Source organism: Calidris pugnax, unplaced genomic scaffold (assembly GCF_001431845.1).
Source record: "Calidris pugnax isolate Ruff unplaced genomic scaffold, ASM143184v1 scaffold44, whole genome shotgun sequence".
Taxonomy (NCBI): domain Eukaryota; kingdom Metazoa; phylum Chordata; class Aves; order Charadriiformes; family Scolopacidae; genus Calidris; species Calidris pugnax.
Window position 1 is genome coordinate 16,973,872 of NW_015094506.1, and position 6,000 is coordinate 16,979,871.

Genomic DNA, 6,000 nt, shown 5'->3' on the forward strand with positions numbered 1-6,000 from the left:
GTTGGGAATGAAGGATTTACTAATTTGTGTCGTCCAATTATAGGGAAGAAAATGACTGAAGTTCATTCTTCGTTACTATACTAAGCACATTTGCCATTAGTGAGGGGAGCAGTATTTGCTCCATAGGAAGTAAATGGTGGTGTCAGCACCCACTGCCCCTGGCCACCTTCTGCGAAGGTTCTGGAGTGGCTTCAGAAGCTGCTTAAACAGATTTAAGGCTTTGCTGCTGCCAAAAGAGAAGAGATCCTGCCCTACTTCCCACATGCACATCACTGCACTCTTCTTTGTGTGGCAGCAATAAGGCTGATCTGATTGAAAACTACTCTGTTAAGTTATAGCACTGGAACAAAAAGGGAGCACAGGATCATCACGTCTACCAAAAATGTGGTTTTAGGCTATCATGAAACTGCCCTCTTGGACTGTTTCAGGTTCATGATTCCAATGTACCTCAGGAAATAACTATCCTTATTAGATTTGGATCACAGCTCTCCCCCTGCCTTTACACTGGGGTTTCTTGAAATGTCCATCCTGATTTATTCAGATGTAAAGATGGTCAGAAATATCCTGTTGGGTGTTTTTGAGCCAATTTGTCACAAAATTTTATCTATATCTCTGAGACAGGATCAGAGGACTTTCTGAACCAAACTAAACTTATGGCCTACCTAATCTTTTTTCCTCTTTCTGACAAGGGACAGCATCAATTATTTAAAAAAATGTGTGTGACCTTCTGCAGTAGTTACCTGGAAAATAATTTGCTCTATGAAAGAACATCCTACCCACTTATCCATTTATTTTGTTCTACATGCAGGTTTCTTCTTTGCTCTAAAATATTGCAAGAAATTACTGTTACAATTCTCATTATCATATAAATTCAAAACTATTTTGAATTTTGCCAGCTTCTTGCCTTCATCCTGTACCATATAAATTCAAAAATTTTGCCAGCTTCTTGCCTTCATCCTGTAGTAATCTGGTGGCCCTTTTATCCAACCGGTTAAAACCCACAATATTCTTCCCAGGTACAGTGTACGCTTGTAGGTGCATATTTTCCCTGCAAATCTAGGTTTTTCTAATTCTAAGTATTTTTAGTTTCTTTTTTGCCTGCCAAAAAGGAAAGAAAAGTCATGCTCCCCCCCCGCCACATAAACATATGCAGGAGAATGAGCGTCTATTTTCTGACCATCACTGATGCTGAGATTGACTGGGAGAAACAGCAAGGACTCCAAGTACCACCTCTGGCTCAGTGAGCAGACTGTTTGATTGTTCTCATTTTGTTTAACAGCTTATGTATAATTGCTGCTGGTTTAGACTGTAACACAATAAATGCAGCGCTGTGGGAAGAAAGAAGCCTTTTTTGCACCAGCAATTTTATTCTCTTTCTTATAGGGAGAGTAAGACCAGCACTTAACTATATTACTTTGTGAAATTTTATTTTCCCCAAAAAAGCCTTTGGTATGTCTGATTTATCCTCAATTTCCAAAACCCAGAAATGTCACTGGGTTGCCAGTATAAGATAGTTGAAGTTACTGTCAGCTAAAGAGGTTATACATAGTTTAATAAATTTCAGCAAATTAATTAATTTTTGCATTTAGTGTTCCCCTATTTTCAATGGATGCAGGCACCACAGACCTATGTAAAATTCAATTTTCACTGTTGCTTAATGGTTTATCCTTAAGATGGAAATGATTAAAGGAGGCAAGATGTATCCATCCACAGCCTAGTGATTTTCATTTATCAGTGGAACATTGACTCCCAAAAGAGGAATGAAGTAAAGTGTTAGTTCAGAAAATGGAGGTCAAGAAATAGGAAAAAAAAAAAAGAAAAAAGTAGTGCAAATATTTATATTTTCAGAGACAGGTTTGCAGTCTATCAACCTTTACTCTGAGATAATCTATAAACTGTGGCAATATTGTTCCCCTGTAATTTTGGTGTTCATTGCAACAACACCTTAGTCCTTGATTCTTAAACAGTCCCATGATAATAGGTCAACATCTTCCTAGTAACAGGACTTTGGTGATCAGAAAATACAGAAACATACTAAAATTATTTAAAAGACAAAAAAAACCACCACACTGGAACAAGTTGGGAAAGCATAATTTTTCTTGATCAATTTAGAGAACACACAGGTAACATCTTCTGCCTTGTGGGGAGATATTAGCATTCGTTTATATTCTCTTTTACGGAGGTATGCTGAATATAAGTCCTGAAATTAATCACTGGTTTTGTCCATCAGCCAAACTCACTGACTGAAACTGAATTTTATTTGTAGTCCTACATGCTCCATCACAGTAAATGGTCTTTTACAACCATGAGAATGAAATGGGGATTCCAAGATTTTTTTCTTGTTTTCATAAATGAGCTAGAAATAATGTACCACTAAGGCAAGAAAAAGAGAAAGAACTCATCAGACTTTTGCTATCAGATGGCATGGTTTCTTGAATCAAATCAGGTCAGCCCATTGCGACTGGTTCATCTAAGGCCTCCTGATTCTGGATGTGTATGATTTACAGCCTTCTTCAGCGCTCGCTCTGTGGAGGATCTGTCAGTGCTGACCTGAGCACCACTCTGCATTTCTAGAATGCCCAAAACAAGTACAGTGGAAGTAATAGTTCCTGTGACAGAAGAACTGCTTTCATCCTTGCTACTATCATCAAATATAAGCAAAAAATAACACTAAATCAACAGGCCACAAATATTTCTAAATGGAAAGTAGTATTAAAGAGAAATTGCATCTAAAACACTTAAAGGAATATTTTTAACAATTTAATGGGTTTTCTAAATAGGAAGACTCCTTGTAACACTTAAACATCTGCGATTATTTTGTATTTCAGTAAGCACTTCCTGATACTCAAAAAGTCTCAGAAGATGTTTCCTACTGATTCTGTTTATTACAGTATCCCCTTTAACCCAATCTGTAAAATACTATATAGACATCAACAACCCCAAGAGACCTACCAAACAAATTCTATGACTTGGGTGACATATTAAGAAGCATTTGTAGTTCAGATTTGTGCATCAGATCCTCAGGTTTTGTTGCATCCTGAAGTTCCCAGTGTAGATCTTTTTAAACTCTCATGGATCCATTCTTATTCCATTTTTGCTTTGATTTGCTTTTCCCCTTCATATTTACCTTACAGACAACTTTATTCTATTTCACATTCCTGTGAATCTTATTGTAGCTCATGGGTATACGTGGATAATCTGTTTAGTAGCAATCCACCTCAGGGCATGAGACAGTCAAATGTGCATGCAAGTCCTTGAAGCTATTGTTCAAATGGAAATTCAACTTTCAGATCCCAAAACATTTGCCTTCATTTAAATTAGTTTGAGTTATAACATTGGTGACTTACTCCCAGACACATTCATAGACAGTATTTCATATTCTCTGAAGAAACTGTTGGTAACTGAGACACGCATGATAGTGAACAGAAATGGAAATTAATTTTATCACTGTGATGAACACACTACTACTACAATCAAAATTAATTTGCGAGTTTTGGTGGAACAGGAACAGATGCAGGGGAATTAGAAAATAAAATATTTTTTTCAGTCTCTTGCTTGCTCTCTCCCTCCTTTTTCCACATTCAGCACAGAGCCGTACTGTGTTTTATTACTGAAAATAAAAGGTAAGCTTTGGGCAGAATGACAGCCACTGCTAAAGTCACACATTGAGAGTTAGTCTCACAGCAATCCGCTCTACAACAAAAAAGAACAGTATTATTCTTTGCAAGTGAGTTATTTTCTTTGGGGACAATTTACTTTGAGGAAATATTGCTTTGCATTTTCACATGGCTTTTCACTTGTTTTGTGAACTTTCATCAAGAAGTGCCCTGACATTACATTGTCTTTATACGTTGTTGCTTCTCTTCTGACCTGTGAATGATCTCCACTTTCACAAGCTCTCTGTAAAACATCTGCACAAACAGAAAAAGCATAAAAAGCTTTAACCCAAATGAAGCCTTGAAGCCCTTGCAAGTAGAAACAATTAATTGGTATGAGAACCGTGACATGCAAACAAAAGTCCTGTAAATATCTTCAGACCATACAGAAACTCTTTTCCTCTGTTAAAAGGAGGGGGTTTAGTGTAATGTTTCACAGAAATTGCATTGAACCTGGCAATTATTAGGATTCTTAGCAGAACAAAATTGCTTCTCTTACTCTGTTTATCTCTGGAGAAAACATCAAAGCGACTGGGTGAAGACAGCCTATCTAAGCTAGACCAAGCAATGCTACTTAGATTTAACATATTCAGAAAAGTATCCATGCAATTTCCTAAAAACAGTTTCTTTGATTAATTTGAAATAGTTATCAGGAAGTACTGAAACAAAACTAAAATGGGTAGTCATAAATTTTCACTGTCAATTGCTGAAACAAATATTTTCAGATGAAGCAGTAACAGCAGCAGTATAACAAATTAATTTCCAAATGTTGCATCATCAAAAGAGAATAGCAGTGAAATGACCTTCGAATATCCCTAAATAATAAATGTGCCTTTTCCCCTTACAACAATAGTTAAACAACAGTTAAACAGAGATGCAAATCAGAGGAAATTAGAGAACTTTTATTTACTAATTTCTATGAGCACTGGGCATTTTTACTAATTGTCTTTTGAACAAGAATAATAGTTTTCTTGCCAATGTAATTTAATTACCTTAGAGGAAATAAAGACTTCCTTAGTAAATATATTTCTAGCTGGACATTATTGCTCTCTATTAATACAATCGTTATACAAATTTCATTTCTGTCTCCTAAAATCAGAAAAGTCAAAACATAGGATCTAGAATACACAACTGACACTATAACCACAGCTCCTACTTTCAATGTGCTGTCTACATCACTGGTACAGGAGCTTAAGAAATGACTACAGAAGCGATGTGACTGCCTGGTGAAGATTGAGTTATACAAGCATTAGCTCAAATGGAACTCATTAGATAAAAAGGCACAGCAGACGTAATATCTATAACCTGAAAAAAAATCACAGTAACGTGGTACATGCAGCTTCCATTGCTTAAGATATTCACATGCCAAAATATAAGTGCACACACTACTGAATGTATAAATCAAAGACAAACATGACTTAGAAGTGATCTGTACAGTGGTGCACAATGGCAGATGCCACAGCATATTTTTTTATGATGCAAGGCTGCTCAAGATCATCTATGGATAATGAACCATGACAGCTTGGGATTTGATAAAACGCAAGTTGATGGTTGGAGAAGGCAAAGAATAGAACTACTATCTGAACAGCCAACAAATGTACATAAGCTGGGTTTTTTTTCCATCTTTAATGTCGGTATGAAATATGATATATTTCCAAAAAATTGTATGTTCACAAATTTAATAGACTTTACAACAGAAAAAGCTATTTCTTTAAATTATTTACTACCTCCATTTTCTCTCGGAAAGCACCGTGCATTAAAGCATTTAGCAGGGTATGGAAGGTAACAGAATCCATGTTTATTTAAAATACCTTATATGATTGACATCAACGCAGTTTTCTTTTCACAGGGAAATCTTGAATGAAGGCTCTACCAGTCAGTTTCTAGTTTCTTCACAGCTCAGAAAAAAAGTCCGTTTTCTTTTCTCCCTGTAAGAGAAAGACATTCCATGTAAACACTTGCCAGTACCTATGCAGCCGCATTTTCCATCTTTGCCCACAAACAACTGCTGCTTAAAAAATTCCTTTAATTATACTTGGTTTGTTCAGTGCCCTTCAGCTGCTGATTGCCAGAAGTTGATTATCATGAGAGTTAATCAGATTGTTAAATTACACAGGAAAAAAAATACATGGACAAGTTTTCTTCATCATGGACTCATCTGGACTGTTTTCTTAGTGTGCTCCAACATACATATATATATATCTCTGTAGATTTCATCAGTGAGCCAAGTACGGTGAATTGTAGTGATCTCACGCACTTCGTATTTTCCTACTGCTGTAACCCACAAGGTTCCTTAACTTAACATGCCAGTGAATTCATTTGATACCAAAAAGACATGGATTTA

At 36.2% G+C, this 6,000-nt stretch overlaps 1 protein-coding gene across 3 annotated transcripts in view; it reads right to left on the reverse strand.

Moving 5' to 3' along the window:
* The window catches only part of SYT1 (synaptotagmin 1), a 273,905-nt gene extending 268,321 nt beyond the window's left edge, over positions 1–5,584 (reverse strand). For all 3 annotated transcript variants that reach the window (XM_014964042.1, XM_014964043.1, XM_014964041.1), the window contains exon 1: positions 5,468–5,584. The gene's annotated coding sequence lies outside the window, so the exon portion shown is untranslated. The remainder of the gene's footprint in view (positions 1–5,467) is intronic.
* Between the last annotated feature and the right edge of the window lie 416 nt (positions 5,585–6,000).